This window comes from Bufo bufo, chromosome 2 (genome assembly GCF_905171765.1).
Source record: "Bufo bufo chromosome 2, aBufBuf1.1, whole genome shotgun sequence".
NCBI classification, from domain to species: domain Eukaryota; kingdom Metazoa; phylum Chordata; class Amphibia; order Anura; family Bufonidae; genus Bufo; species Bufo bufo.
Genome location: NC_053390.1, coordinates 36741103 through 36758145, shown reverse-complemented (window position 1 = coordinate 36758145; position 17043 = coordinate 36741103). Strand labels below are relative to the sequence as shown.

General features: G+C 47.3%; 1 protein-coding gene across 1 annotated transcript in view; it reads right to left on the bottom strand.

Annotated features, from left to right (window-relative positions):
- Positions 1–17043, bottom strand: part of TTC33 (tetratricopeptide repeat domain 33) — a 234896-nt gene that overhangs the window by 68444 nt on the left and 149409 nt on the right. The gene's annotated exons all lie outside the window — the stretch shown is intronic.

Sequence of the window (17043 nt, the reverse complement as noted above, 5' to 3'; positions counted from 1 at the left end):
TGTGCAGAGGAGGCCTCTGGCTCTTTAGGTGAGGCCTACTACACAAAGGTCATCTCCTGCATCCAGCCGCACCGATCAAAGCCGTTCAAAGGCACGTTCACACCTGACATTAGCATTGTGCAGCACCAGGAAAGTAGATGAGATTTTGAGAAATCTTATCTACAGGCTGCAAAAAACAAACAAAAACAGCAGTATAAACTGACCTGCGGTACGGATTTGCGGTGCACCTTCCTGGCATCATGTTGACATAATATACTGCCTTCCTTCTCATACTCCGTGAGGGAGGAGATCCTGCTCGCGTTCTATCACAGCTTACAAAGGGTTAGAAACAGGCAGATTTGCGAGCTGACCTTCCACAGGTAGAGAAAAGCAGCTGCAGCTTCCATCATGGATCTGCCTGAAATTTGCGCACATTTTGCTGTGGGTTTCAGTCTGGAAATGCTGTGGACCTGCTGCACATTTTACCCTCTGCAATGCAGAAAGTGAAATCCGCAGCCGTTTCTGCAGCAAGATCATCCTGTGGTTCATACGGCTTCTGCTGCATTTTATGTCCTGTGTGGACATATCCTAAGGGCTGCTGATTTCGCACCAGGAGCCGCGGGAGTGTTTTCTGACAATATCCGCAGCATGCCACTTGATGCTGCAGATTTTACCCTTTGCAGCAAATCCACGGTAAAACCGACACAAAATCTGCACATTTCAGCCCGATACAAGTTGCCGCTTTTCTCTACCTGTGGAGGGTCAGCTCGCAAATCTGCTGTAGAAACTGTAACAGAACGTGAATAGGATCTCTTCACTTACGGGCTGTGCTGAGCTTTAGAAGGAAGATAATGTATTCTCTCTAGACATCGGAAAATCCCCAGGTGCAGATTTTTACAATAGTGCGGATTTTTATGCACGGATGAGGGATCATGAACACGACCGTGTGCTGGCCTGGCCCGTACTGCGGACCGCAAACTGCACGGGCACCGACTGTGGGGCTGCCGCATGCGGATCCAGAACCCATTCACTTGAATGGTGTCCGCACCGCAAAAAAGTAGTGCATGCACTACTTTTTTGCGGTGCGGAGGCAGGGACAGAAAACCCACGGAAACACTCCGTAGTGAATCCGTGAGCTTCCGATCCGTGCCTCCGTTCCGTACCGCATCTCCCGGAATGTGGACCCATTCAAGTGAATATGAATATGAAGTCTTGTGCAGACCTGTAAAGGGAAGCTTACTTACCTGCCTCCCGCTCCTTCTCATCCAGGCCTGCAACGCTCCTCCGGTCTCCCTGCCTAAAAACATCCTGTTTGACGCTAACTGCTGCCAACCACTGGCCGCAGCATGACAAATGGTCACATGACGCAAAGGGATCCGGTCTCCACCGCGACCAGTGATTGACTGCAGGTATGTCCCAGCGAGGGAGCCCAGCTGTGGGAGGTGAAGAAGCGGGGTGCAGGCGCCGGGAAGCAGGTGGGTAAGCTTCACTTTACAGGTCCGGCCAACATGTGGGGATGGGGGGGGTGCCAAAATCTCGCCCCATTCTTGCACAACCCCTTTAAAGACATTCAAGAACTGAGCACCGGCCGCCATTCTTTCTCACTCCCTTTGTACAAATGCATGCTCAGCTGGGCGCGCACTGGGTGAAGAGGAAGCTCCCTTCTATCCGGGGAGGTATAACTTGGCAACCGAAAAGGGTGGAAAATTTTAAACTTTGCTCCGGGATCCTCTCAATACACTACTGTTTATCCAGCATTCTTACTCATACGTCAGAGCAGTACGGTCTATAGTATACAGTATACGATAGTAGTAGCAGCCTGACACTTAGGATACTCCCACCATCATCTCTGGAAAATTACTACTACTTTCCTGTAATCCAGTGTCTTAGATAATTATCAGGTTCACTGCTGTCACTTGCTAATTACCTTCAACTCATCCTTTGTAAGCCCATGCTTTCATAAGTTTGCTTCTTTCTTCGTCATGACAATTATCTATTGTGATAAGTTGTTTGCAGCGGACATCTCTAGTACATATACCAGGCCCCGGTATGCGGTACATCGCTCTCCTGCGATATTCAGGATGTCACATGTTGCTCTCTGCTGAACGCTCTTTAGTGACCAGCACCGAGGCTGACATCTTCGTGGTTTACCCTACGAAGCTGTCTGTGGCTTGTAGTTGTCAGTGATTCCGCATCGTTATCACCTGCTGATCACTTGTCTCATTCTGTCATATATTCACTAAAGTGCCGGGATCATGGAGATTCTGGAGCGCGGCCATAGGACGGTATCGAGCAGTGACTCGGCCCGAGATGACGTGTACTGTGTGACATAGTGAGAAAACCTGCTGGATGTAGATGGGTCGACTGCGACCACAGAGCAGAGGGCAGCAGGACCCAACGCAACCTGCATTCATCAAAGGGAATGTGTCATGGCTGAAATATTAGTCGTTCATTATAATCACTTCTTTAATATTGTTTATAACGTGTTTATTCTTTTATTAAATGCTTTTAATGCTGTTTTATTCTTAAAATTTTCCCTGCAGACACACACTTCCTTCCTGTATTGTCTGTATAGGGGCGGCCATATTGGAGACACACACTTCCTTCCTGTATTGTCTGTATAGGGGCGGCCATATTGGAGACACTCACTTCCTTCCTGTATTGTCTGTATAGGGGCGGCCATATTGGAGACACACACTTCCTTCCTGTATTGTCTGTATAGGGGTGGCCATATTGGAGACACACACTTCCTTCCTGTATTGTCTGTATAGGAACGGCCATATTGGAGACACACACTTCCTTCCTGTATTGTCTGTATAGGAACGGCCATATTGGAGACACACACTTCCTTCCTGTATTGTCTGTATAGGGGCGGCCATATTGGAGACATAGACTTCTAAGTGGCACCCCTGGTCTTCACCCTTTAACATCTCTATACAGAGATCTGGACTCCGCTGCAGGGGAAACACCAGGCTGCTATATCTTGAAATAATCTCTGGGAAGTAAAATCTAACCCAGGCAGGTAAAGAGACTTCGGTTCATGGTACCAAGGGGACAGGTAGTATCGAGGTCAGTGGACAAGCCAAGGTTAAGGCAGGCAGCATACATTCAATCGATTTAAAAGTCCAAAGGTCGAGACCTGGAGAAAAGCGTCAAAATGAGGTCTAGGGACGGCAACAAGAAACACAGAGATATGGGAGAAAGACAAGTACGGTAAATCAGTGAAGGTGAACACATTAACAGGACTCTAGCAAGCTAGGGAACCTTGTTGCTCAGGCACCCTCCCACAGGGGAAGACACATCAAATAACCACAGAAGGTCATCTATAGGCTGGAGACAAATTAGAGTATGTGTTGGCCATTTAAAAGCTGAAGAACCCACATGCCCTAAGAAAGAGACTCCAGGCAGGATGTGAATAGGTCACAGAGGCCTAGCACAGAGGGGACAGAGAATCAGTACTCAGGCGGCCGTGCCTGCCAGGAAGTAGGAAAATGGTGACAGTGTGGGTCGCTGGAGCAGGCCCAGCACATGGGTGCCCCAGTCTAGTACAAAGCTGAAAGGTGAGCTTCAGAAAACGTCAGCCTACTGTTTTCCCTAGTGGCCAGTGTGAGAACTGCAATATTTCAAGATGTTTTTAAGTAGATGGTCACATAAAAACATTAACAAACAACTTACATACTACAGCAATAAATTCATTTCTCTTTCAATTATCTTTTACGTTCTGTGTCACAGGGTCATCCTGTCTAGATGGAGACTACGTGACTCAGGAGAAGATACTGATTATGTACGTGCACTTGCTGTCTTGTGTTGATCATGATTTCTGTAGAACACGTACATGCACACAACACGTGGGGCTGAGGACAACATTTACAGTCATGGCTGCTGTCACGATGGGGAGTGGGGGAAACCCCCCACCGTGCGGTGTCAAAGGGTAAAAAGGGGATCAGCCTGGCCAAAAGGAGTAATAAGGGAGCAGGTCATCTCCTACAGCGTCCCTAATCCTCTCACTGACTCCTCACCGTATGAGCGGACCCCGATGGTAGGACGACTCATACTCTGGATTCCTACAGACCCTAAGTCGCCCTGGTAATCCCTCACCAAGGAGCCGGGAAGAGACAGGCCGCGGGCAACAGCAAGTGTGGCAACAGTGTCACAGCGTACACTCTCACCCCTAAAAGTTTTTCCCAACAAAAAAAGGGGAACTAAACAGAAAACCCCAAAAAACAACAGGGGGGGGAAGTAGCAGGATCAGTGTCAGTGCAAGGAAGTCTCTAAAAGACTGCTGCCAGCCCCCGGAACCACCTAGAAACCAGGCAGCCAGCCACCATACAGCTCAGAGAGACCGCACAGAACACTGAGTCCACCTCAGACCCAGTTCACACAAGGTCGCTGCCAGCAAGCATTCCCAACCAGCACACAACAAGAATGCAGCCAGCACACAACACAAATGACAAAACCATTGAGACATGGACAAGGGGAAGTAAGAAGATTCAGCGTCAGAGCAAGGATGTCTCTCTAAGACTGCCGCCGGCCCCTGGAGCAACACACAGGAACCAGGGCACCAGCCACCAAACAGCCCAGAGAAATCGCACTGAGCGCTGCGTCCACCTCAGACACGGTTCACAGCAGGTCGCTGCCGGCATGCATCCCCAACCAGCACACAGCCAGTACACCAAGGAATGCATCCAGCACACAACACACGCACCTGAACCTCTGAGGAATGGACGAGGAGAAACGCAAACACCAGTGACGGTTTACACCAACTGTCACAGGGAACCGCACTGTTAACTGCGTCTCACCTTTCACCCTCTCTCCGGAGGATAAGCATGTGCGCCAGAAAATGGCAGGCGACACATGCTGGGCCCTCTTCCGAAGGCGCCAAGCAAGGGGCCTCTGTGGTCATACTGTCCTTGCAGCCTGGCCTCAGATAGAGACTCCTGTTCCTCCATGACTGGGATGAACAGGTCGTCTCTTCCCGGCTCCTTGGTGAGGGTTAGGGTTTCTAGGAATCCTGAGTCTGAGTCGTCCTACCATCGGGGTCCGCTCATTCGGTGAGGAGTCAGGGACGCTGTAGGAGGTGACCTGCTCCCTTATTTCTCCTTTTGGCCAGGCTGATCCGCTTTTACCCTTTGACACCGCACGGTGGGGGGGTTTCCCCCACTCCCCACCGTGACAGCTGCCTCCTCACCCTAAGGGCTCAGTTGGCTGTTTTACGTTCTGCAAATTGTGGATCTACAAAACACGGATACCGTGTGCATTCCGCATTTTGCAGAACGGAAATGCTAGCCCCTAAAATAACATAATGCAGACAAGAATAGGACATGTTCTATAATTTTGGGGACGGCATAGAATGTACGTGCGGATAGGACGCAGAGTGCTGTCCGCATCTTTTGCGGCCCTATTGAAGTGAAGGGGGCTGAGCTGCACAACCGCTATACAATGTACGGCACTATGCTTGGTAAGCTGAGAGAAGGCCGCAGTGCTCACAGGAGCGCCAGTGCCTTCTCAAAGAGCCGATTGGTGGAGGTCCCGGGTGTCTGACCCCCACCAAGCAGATAGGGGTGACCTATCCTAAGGATAGGTCATCAGTATCAAAATCTCAGAGAACTCCTTTAAGGCCCCATTACATGGGAAGGAAGCGTTCCATTCTGACACTCGACTGCTCGTCAGTGGAGAAGACTGATCCATACAGAATCATTGTTTGCCCGCAGCAGAGTGCCGCTCAGACCACCCAATCTGCTGGTGACTGATCTATTACCCGATCGAGCGTTTCGCCGGCACCTTTACACCGGCAGGTTACTGGTACCGAGAGTCCATACACTCGAACACTGGGCAATGTAAAGGGCTCTTTAATAACTCATCTCCCTCCTGCACCTTATATCAGTGATCAGCAACCTTCTGCACTCCAGCAGCCGTGAAACTACGACTCCCAGCATGCTGGATGTTCCTGTAACTCCCATGGAAGTGAAAGGAGGATTCTGGGAGTTGTAGTTTCAGAACAGCTGGAGTGCCGGAGGTTGCTGATCCCTGGTTTATATCCTGCAGCTGCACAGTATTATTTAGCTTCATAATGTTCTGAGTGAAAACCTGTTTATCATGTAGAGCAGGGCTGGCCAACCTGCGGCTCTCCAGCTGTTGTCAAACTACAACTCCCACCATTCCCTGCTGTAGGCTAATAGCTGTAGGCAGACTGGGCATGCTGGGAGTTGTAGTTTTGCAACAGCTGGAGAGCCGCAGGTTGGCCAGCCCTGATGTAGAGGGAGTCTCTTCTGCAACCACTCAGTACATGTAGCTGCATAAAGGTGGTCACCCAGACAGGAACCCAAATAGTTACTGGGAAACAGAAAGTACCACAACCTTCACAAGGTGCCACAGGAATGTTTATTTCAATGGGATGAAAGGAGAACAGTTGCAACACCTCTCTGTTCTCTTTAGACCCCTTTGTTCTCTCCAAAACTTTCTGTCCTTTTCTAGAACCCTCTGGCCCTTCCAGGCTCACTTTCCAGGCACCTTTGCCCCTGCTTTACACTTCTCTGTCTATCGGACTCCTCTATTCTGTCCAGACCCCTCTGTCCCTCTCCAGGCACCTCTGTGCCCCTCCAGACTTCCTCTGTCTCTCTCCGGGCACCTCGGCCCCCTCCAACCACCTCTGTGCCCATTCAGACTCCTCTTTCTCCTCTTTAAATCTCATCTGTCCACCTCCATACCCCTCTGTCCACCTCCATATCCCTCTGTCCACCTCCATATCCCTCTGTCCACCTCCATATCCCTCTGTCCACCTCCAGACCCCTCTGTCCACCTCCAGACCCCTCTGTCCACCTCCAGACCCCTCTGTCCACCTCCAGACCCCTCTGTCCACCTCCATATCCCTCTGTCCACCTCCATATCCCTCTGTCCACCTCCATATCCCTCTGTCCACCTCCAGACCCCTCTGTCCACCTCCAGACCCCTCTGTCCACCTCCAGACCCCTCTGTCCACCTCCAGACCCCTCTGTCCACCTCCAGACCCCTCTGTCCACCTCCAGACTTCCTCTGTCCTTCTCCGGGCCCTCAGCCCCCTTCAACTACCTCTGTGCCTATTCAGACTCCTCTTTCCCCACTTTAAATCCAATCTGTCCACCTCCAGACCCCTCTGTCCACCTCCATACCCCTCCAGACCTCTCTGTCCACCTCCAGACCCCCCTGTCCACCTCCAGACCCCCCTGTCCACCTCCAGACCCCTCTGTCCCTCTCAAGGCACCTCTGTGCTCCTCCAGACTTCTTCTGTCCCTCTCCGGGCCCTCAGCCCCTCCAACTACCTCTATGCCTATTCAGACTCCGCTTTCCCCTCTTTAAATCCCATCTGTCCACCTCCATACCCCTCTGTCCACCTCCATAACCCTCTGTCCACCTCCATAACCCTCTGTCCACCTCCATAACCCTCTGTCCACCTCCATAACCCTCTGTCCACCTCCATAACCCTCTGTCCACCTCCATAACCCTCTGTCCACCTCCATAACCCTCTGTCCACCTCCATAACCCTCTGTCCACCTCCATACCACTCTGTCCACCTCCATACCCCTCTGTCCATCTCCATAACCCTCTGTCCACCCCCAGACCCCTCTGTCCACCCCCAGACCCCTCTGTCCAACCCCAGACCCCTCTGTCCACCCCCAGACCCCTCTGTCCACCTCCATAACCCTCTGTCCACCTCCATAACCCTCTGTCCACCCCCAGACCCCTCTGTCCACCCCCAGACCCCTCTGTCCACCTCCATAACCCTCTGTCCACCTCCATAACCCTCTGTCCACCTCCATAACCCTCTGTCCACCTCCAGACCCCTCTGTCCACCTCCAGACCCCTCTGTGGCAGCTTACCGATTACAGGAACAAAGGATCTCGCTTGCTGAAATCCAGAGATCTGGGACTACAATACACATAGTAACATAGTAACATAGTTCATAAGGCCGAAAAAAGACATTTGTCCATCCAGTTCGGCCTGTTATCCTGCAAGTTGATCCAGAGGAAGGCAAAAAACCCTGTGAGGTAGAAGCCAATTTTCTCCACTTTAGGGGAATAAAAAATTTCTTCCCGACTCCAATCAGAATAACTCCCTGGATCAACGACCCCTCTCTAGTAGCTATAGCCTGTAATATTATTACGCTCTAGAAACACATCCAGGCCCCTCTTGAATTCCTTTATTGCACTCACCATCACCACCTCCTCAGGCAGAGAGCTCCATAGTCTCACTGCTCTTACCGTAAAGAATCCTCTTCTATGTTTGTGTACAAACCTTCTTTCCTCCAGACGCAGAGGATGTCCCCTCGTCACAGTCACAGTCCTGGGGATAAATAGATGATGGGATAGATCTCTGTACTGACCCCTGATATATTTATACATATTAATTAGATCTCCCCTCAGTCGTCTTTCTTCTAAAGTGAATAACCCTAATTTTGATAATCTTTCAGGGTACTGTAGTTGCCCCATTCCAGTTATTACTTTAGTTGCCCTCCTCTGAACCCTCTCTAGCTCTGCTATGTCTGCCTTGTTTACAGGAGCCCAGAACTGTACACAGTACTCCATGTGTGGTCTGACTAGCGATTTGTAAAGTGGTAGGACTATGTTCATATCACGGGAATCTATGCCCCTTTTGATGCAACCCATTATCTTATTGGCCTTGGCAGCCGCTGCCTGACACTGGTTTTTGCTGTTTAGTTTGCTGTTTATTAAAATTCCTAGATCCTTTTCCATGTCAGTGTTACCGAGTGTTTTACCATTTAGTATGTACGGGTGACTTGCATTTTTCCTTCCCATGTGCATAACCTTACATTTATCAGTGTTAAACCTCATCTGCCACTTATCTGCCCAAGCCTCCAATCTATCCAGATCCCTCTGTAGTAGTATACTGTCCTCTTCAGTGTAAATTACTTTACACAGTTTAGTGTCATCTGCGAAAATTGATACTTTACTATGCAAGCCTTCTACAAGATCATTAATAAATATATTGAAGAGAATAGGGCCCAATAGTCACAATCACCATAGGATTGTGACTAAAGCCTGGATTACACAGGCTCAATCAGAGCAAGCAATTGTCGGGAGGAAAGTGCTCTCTCTCGGCAATCACTGGCTATTACATGCAGCCATCTCCTCCGCAGCATGGGGAGGAATGATCGCTATGCTATTGCTCGTCCCCATGCTGTCTAGTGGTTAGCCGGCGGCAGATCGCTATTAAACAGCAGTATCTGTCGCCTGCAAACGATGATTTTTAAGCATGCTTAAAAATCACAATTACCTGGTGAACGTTCACCAGGCAATCGGTGGCAGTATTACACTGCCAGATGATCACTAACGAACGTTCACACGAACACTTGTTATCGATCATCTGCCGAAAAATTGGCAGGTGTGATACAGGCTTAATTCTCATAAATTGGTGGATTTACTCAAGTTCCACGTTTATGGCCCCTGTGTACAGAACAGTGACACCCTCCAGCTCATCCTCTGTATCTGCTGGAACCTGGGATAACGTAAACTGTTTTTATGTATACAGCGCACACACTGAAACATGATAACCTCCTCGGGCCGTAACCCGCCCAACACAGCTGGAGAAAATTCACAAGGTCTCTGCAGTCTTCTTGCTATCGATCTCCTGTCTCCCAAGACTCAACTTGGCACTAAGTGTACAGCGGTATTATGTAGACCTTGTACAGCGGGGACATTAGATGGATTTATGTACGGAGCTGTTACCTGGTGACTGTATGTTGGTATTATTCAAGCACTGTATGACGATAAAGATATTGCGCAACGTTTTTAATTAGGTATAGCAGTGGATGGTGGTGGTGTATAGCATCTTTTTTTTAGGTTATTTGAGTACTGCACTGTATGGCATGGTCAAATAGGCATTGTATGTTACGGCTATTTGTATGGCAGTGTACAATGTAAGGTCTTGTGAGTGCCTCCAAGATGACGGTCACCTCTGTGTGACCCTGCGCCCTTCTCCGTGCCGCCGTCAACATAATGAACCTTAATATGTTCCTCAGACTGAAGAAGAGAAATAAAGCTATGTCTTAAATACGAGCTGAATACAATTTACCCGATAGCCATACCTCACTCTTATGGAAATTCTAGAAGATTAGATCAAAATCTAGAATTAGGATCGATGCTCCTCGTCTCTCCGAATAGCGCGCCCCTTGCTACTCAGCTCACAATATCATGAATGCCTGCCAATACGGCTTACTCATAAGAGCCTTGTGTTCCTTCCCAAACCTCGAGCCTGCAACGGGGCAGAAGCCAAAAAAATATATGATTTTATGACCCTCTACCCAACCAGTCACGACCGCAAATTCTTACTGTGTGGTGTGGAATATTCCCAAGAGTTTCGGACTGCAATATCCGAAAAAGTTTTTGCAATGAATAAGTTCCTACCGTGGTCCGAACAGAAGACAATGGTAGTTGTCCCGGGTACGGACTTTCTGGCACAAGGGGGGGTATGAGCTACTCACCACTTACCGGAATTGACTCACGTTGTCATTTACTGTACCAGGCAGACATTATTATATGTTTTCAAAAATAATAGGGAAATTCTCGAAGGACGTCTCTCCTCCTTTGGGGGGGGATAATTGTTCTCAAAATATTATCGAAGGAATGCTTTTAACCGGCACATCGGGTGATGTACAGCAGCTCCGCTCTCTGTATACAAAGCCCTCTGCTGTCCACATGACGTGTAAATGAACTGCCATATATCACTCCAGACAATGAGGTATAACAGCCCCGCAGGTAATCATGGCAACCGCGGACAGTGTTTAGATCAGGAGGTAGAACGTGGCATCATCTACCGAACGCCCGGCCAATTAACCCCGACCAGAAGTTATCAATACATGAGGAAAAACGCTTAAGAAAGTATATACCGTATTCTCCGCTTTATAAGACCCAAAAAGTTGGAAGTGGAAGTGTTTACTAGTATGCAGGAGACGCATACTAACTGAGGTCTAAAATGAGGGTCTGATCTGAGGTCTGAAATGGGGGTCTGATCTAAGTTCTGACATGGGGGATCTGGTCTTATGTGGGGGCCTGATCTGAGGTTTGATATGGGGGTCTGCTCTGAGGTCTTAAATGGGGGTCTGCTCTGAGGTCTTAAATGGGGGTCTGATCAAAATCCCAAAAGTGGGAGAAAATGGTGGTGCGTCTTATGAAGTGAATACCAATGAGTGCTTCCTTTACAGAAGTGCTCATTAATTCACAGTAGGATCAGGGAGCAGCGAGCGTAGTGGACCTGGTGCTGGCTGTAGGCTCCACTCCCTGGTCTTCATCTGGGCACCTGCTGTGCTGTGTCCTGATTGCGTACAGCGTCAGGACGTAGTGGGACATAAGGTCACAGTGCAGCAAGGCATCGGTAGAAGACCAGGGAGCAATAAGTGCTGGAAGAGCACGTCGGATCTTATGAGTGGCAGCACAGTCTAGAGGAGAAGAGGTAAGTTCTTTTATTTATATTATGTCTCATCCGAGGTCTGATGAAAATTGGAGGTCTGGTGTGAGGTTTGAGGGTCTGATAAAGATTAGGGGTCTGATCTGATGCCTAATGAAGACTGGAGGTCTGATCTAAGGTCTGATGATGATTGGGGGTCTGACCTGAGGTCGGAGTGTCTAATAAAGATTGGGGGTCTGACCTGAGTTCTGAGGGTCTGATAAAGATTGGGGGTCTGATCTGAGGTCTGATGAAGATTTTTTTTTTATTATTCTTTTCCTCCTCCAAAACCTTGGTGTGTCTTATGGTTTGGTGCATCTTATAAAGTGAAAAATACAGTAATCACATAAGATTGCATCACATAAGATTCTTTTAGCCAGTGTACACAAATTATTATTATTTTTTTTTGTTTTCACATTTCTGTCTTTATATGTATGCAAATATCTGGCTTTTTTTAATGTTGTATTCACATGGATGTGATCTTATGTGATTATATTGCCTCACCCTGTTTTACAGCTGCTGGTAATTGTAATTACATGTGGTATTTAAAAGCATTGTCCAAGATTTTTTCAACTGATGACCTATCCTCACTACTGCGAGCGCTGGTGTCTTCTTAACCAGCTGATTGGCAGGGGGTCCTGGGTGTCAGAACCCCGACCCCCAGTCAGCTATTGATGACCTATCTAGAGTATAGGTCATCAGTAAAGAGATCTCGGAAAACCTCTTTAAATACGATGTGTATTATTATATGCCCACTGTGACATGACAGTATTATACGGCCATTGTGACAAGGCACTATTGTACAGTCACAGAGACACAATGGTGTTGGTTTCATCACCAGGTCCAGATGGAAAGGGTATTAACAGTTCCAGAGAAGACTGGTTGGTTGGCACTGTGGGCATGTGACTGGCACCACCAAACGGTCAAAGCTGAAGGTGGTTTTAGGCACTGTTCTGGATTACAGGTCCTTCTCAAAAAATTAGCATATTGTGATAAAGTTCATTATTTTCTGTAATGTACTGATAAACATTAGACTTTCATATATTTTAGATTCATTACACACAACTGAAGTAGTTCAAGCCTTTTCTTGTTTTAATATTGATGATTTTGGCATACAGCTCATGAAAACCCAAAATTCCTATCTCCAAAAATTAGCATATAGAAACATAGAAACATAGAATGTGTCGGCAGATAAGAACCATTTGGCCCATCTAGTCTGCCCAATATATCTGAATCCTATGAATAGTCCCTGGCCCTATCTTATATGAAGGATAGCCTTATGCCTATCCCATGCATGCTTAAACCCCTTCACTGTATTTGCAGCTACCACTTCTGCAGGAAGGCTATTCCATGCATCCACTACTCTCTCAGTAAAGTAATACTTCCTTATATTACTTTTAAACCTTTGCCCCTCTAATTTAAAACTGTGTCCTCTTGTGGTAGTTTTTCTTCTTATAAATATACTCTCCTCCTTTACCGAGTTGATTCCCTTTATGTATTTAAAAGTTTCTATCATATCCCCTCTGTCTCTTCTTTCTTCCAAGCTATACATATTAAGGTCCTTTAACCTTTCCTGGTAAGTTTTATCCTGCAATCCATGTACTAGTTTAGTAGCTCTTCTCTGAACTCTCTCTAGAGTATCTATATCCTTCTGGAGATATGGCCTCCAGTACTGAGCACAATACTCCAAGTGAGGTCTCACCAGTGTTCTGTACAGCGGCATAAGCACTTCACTCTTTCTACTGCTTATACCTCTCCCTATACATCCAAGCATTCTGCTGGCATTTCGTGCTGCTCTATTACATTGTCTTCCCACCTTTAAGTCTTCTGAAATAATTACTCCTAAATCCCTTTCTTTAGATACTGAGGTCAGGACTGTGTCAAATATTTTATATTCTGCCCTTGGGTTTTTACGCCCCAGGTGCATTATCTTGCACTTATCCACATTAAATTTCAGTTGCCAGAGTTCTGACCATTCTTCTAGTTTTCCTAAATCCTTTTCCATTTGGTGTTTCCCTCCAGGAACATCAACCCTGCTACCTATCTTTGTGTCATCAGCAAAAAGACAAACCTTACCATCGAGGCCTTTTGCAATATCACTTATGAAGATATTAAACATATCATGAAAAGGTTCTCTAAACGAGCTATTAACCTAATCATCTGAATCAACTAATTAACTCTAAACACCTGCAAAAGATTCCTGAGGCTTTTAAAAACTCCCAGCCTGGTTCATTACTCAAAACCACAATCATGAGTAAGACTGCCGACCTGACTGCTGTCCAGAAGGCCATCATTGACACCCTCAAGCAAGAGGGTAAGACACAGAAAGAAATTTCTGAACGAATAGGCTGTTCCCAGAGTGCTGTATCAAGGCACCTCAGTGGGAAGTCTGTGGGAAGGAAAAAGTGTGGCAGAAAACGCTGCACAACGAGAAGAGGTGACCGGACCCTGAGGAAGATTGTGGAGAAGGACCGATTCCAGACCTTGGGGGACCTGCGGAAGCAGTGGATTGAGTCTGGAGGAAGACTGGGGAGAGGGAAATGCCAAAATGCCTGAAGTCCAGTGTCAAGTACCCACAGTCAGTGATGGTCTGGGGTGCCATGTCAGCTGCTGGTGTTGGTCCACTGTGTTTTATCAAGGGCAGGGTCAATGCAGCTAGCTATCAGGAGATTTTGGAGCACTTCATGCTTCCATCTGCTAAAAAGCTTTATGGAGATGAAGATTTCATTTTTCAGCACGACCTGGCACCTGCTCACAGTGCCAAAACCACTGGTAAATGGTTTACTGACCATGGTATTACTGTGCTCAATTGGCCTGCCAACTCTCCTGACCTGAACCCCATAGAGAATCTGTGGATATTGGGAATTGAAAGTTGAGAGACGCAAGACCCAACACTCTGGATGAGCTGAAGGCCGCTATCGAAGCGTCCTGGGCCTCCATAACACCTCAGCAGTGCCACAGGCTGATTGCCTCCATGCCACGCCGCATTGAAGCAGTCATTTCTGCAAAAGGATTCCCGACCAAGTATTGAGTGCATAACTGAACTTAATTATTTGAAGGTTGACTTTTTTTGCATTAAAAACACTTTTTTTTTTATTGGTCGGATGAAATATGCTATTTTTTGGAGATAGGAATTTTGGGTTTTCATGAGCTGTATGCCAAAATCATCAATATTAAAACAAGAAAAGGCTTGAACTACTTCAGTTGTGTGTAATGAATCTAAAATATATGAAAGTCTAATGTTTATCAGTACATTACAGAAAATAATGAACTTTATCACAATATGCTAATTTTTTTAGAAGGACCTGTACTTATGGGACTAATGTATCCCTGGTACTGTGAGAACCGCACAGTAATTCTCATCACGGGAGAAGAGTTTCATGTAAATGTTGTTTTGAGAGGATTCCAGCTCTGGCAGCGGCGCGATCCTTCCAGGAAGGCTCTGGACTCGCAGAAATGAGGGAATTAGACTTAACGGGCTGACAATAAATCACCGACTTGTCCTTGAACGCGGCTGTAACATGATCCCACCGCTATAAGCCTCCAGAGATCTATGGATATCAGATGATCCCAGGATTCCACAATTAATAGGTCATGTTATTGGATCTGCTGATAGTGGATGATTCTATTAAAGGGGGAAGGAAGAGCGACATGGACGTCATCCTACAGAGGGTAGCAACGCTGAATTTGTCATTTTACCTTTAGCCCTATTCTAAACCACAAGTAATACATTCTGATGCCACAAAGGGCAAACTCCGCTCAGATATACCGTAGATCTGTAGGTTACAAAACCATAATTATTCACTTTTTTTTTTTTAAATGTCCCAATTTCAACAAATCAATGTTACTTTTTGGATAATGAAGTGATATAATGTTTCAATATAGGACCCTGTTGACACCTCTAACCTGGATACAAGATGAGATATGGCCTCCAGCCTGGATACAGGATGAGATACACCTCTAACCTGGATACAAGATGAGATACGGCCTCTAGCCTGGATACAGGATGAGATACAGCCTCCAGCCTGGATACAAGATGAGATACGGCTTCTAGCCTGGATACAAGATGAGATACGGCCTCTAGCCTGGATACAAGATGAGATACAGCCTCTAGTATGAATACAAGATGAGATACGGCCTCTAGTCGGGATACAAGATGAGATACGGCCTCTAGCATGAATACAAGATGAGATACGGCCTCTAGTATGAATACAAGATGAGATACGGCCTCTAGTCGGGATACAAGATGAGATACGGCCTCTAGCCTGGATACAAGATGAGATACAGCCTCTAGTCGGGATACAAGATGAGATACAGCCTCTAGCCTGGATACAAGATGAGATACGGCCTCTAGCCTGGATACAAGATGAGATACAGCCTCTAGTCGGGATACAAGATGAGATACAGCCTCTAGCCTGGATACAAGATGAGATACGGCCTCTAGCCTGGATACAAGATGAGATACAGCCTCTAGCCTGGATACAGCATGAGATACAGCCTCTGGCCTGGATACAAGATGAGATACGGCCTCCAGTCTGGCAGGATGTCCTGCACATATCACTGAGCTGTTAGTGTCCCTGGTATCACTACTAGGGGTGACCGATTGTCGTATGCGATGGCTCCGCAGATCATCACACCAGCAGTTGGGGCAGACCATCATGGGGCCCCGCATTCCTAGAACTCCAAGAGGAGTGCACACGTAGCAGCCACAACACATCCAAGGACGCCGCTGAAAACTGCACCAACCTGCGTTTTTTCTTGGAGCAGTTTTGCAGGTAAGCAGCATATTTACCCACAATACCGTGCACACTGACAGGGGAGGGACAGGACAGGACAGCCGCAGCCTGAAAAACTTAAAGCATTTACAATTGGCAGAAATTATAGCCCAAATCTACCCCGGCTCATAAGCTAGCATACATCTGATTATCCGGCGCAGGGATTGCCAGAAGATCAAATTTAGAAAGAAATGTGATCAGACTTAGGGTCCATTCACTTTCAATGGGGCTGGAACGGATGCAAATCCACATTTCCTGGATCTGCATCAGTTTTTTCGGGATCCACATCAGTTTTTTCGGGATCCGTTTTTTCGGGATCCACAATTTAGTTCCTGGAAAAAATAGAACATGTCCTATTCTTGTCCAGAAAAGGCATTTTCTATTATAGTGTCTGTGATGTGCGGATCCGCAAATTGCGGATCGCACATTGCAGGTGTCCGTGTTTTGCGGATCCGCAATTTGCGGATCCGCAAAACACTTACAGACGTGTGAATGGACCCTTAGGGTACTTTCACACTAGCGTTAGTGTGATCCAGGCAGGCAGTTCCGTCGTCGGAGCTGCCTGCTGGAAAAGGCGATCAGTGTGACAACTGACAGCATTTGTAGACGAATCCGGGTGCGGATCCGTCTACAAATGCATTGCAAGAACGGATCCGTCTCTCCGCTTGTCATGCGGATGGACGGATCCGTCTTGCAGTCTTTTTCATGCATGCGCAGACCGGAAGGACGTATCTGTCCTTCAGTTGTTTTGCAATGCCGGATCCGGCACTAATGAAAGTCAATGGGAATTAATGCCGGATCCGGCATTCCTGCAACTGATCAGGCATTTTGGATGGACATAATACCGCAA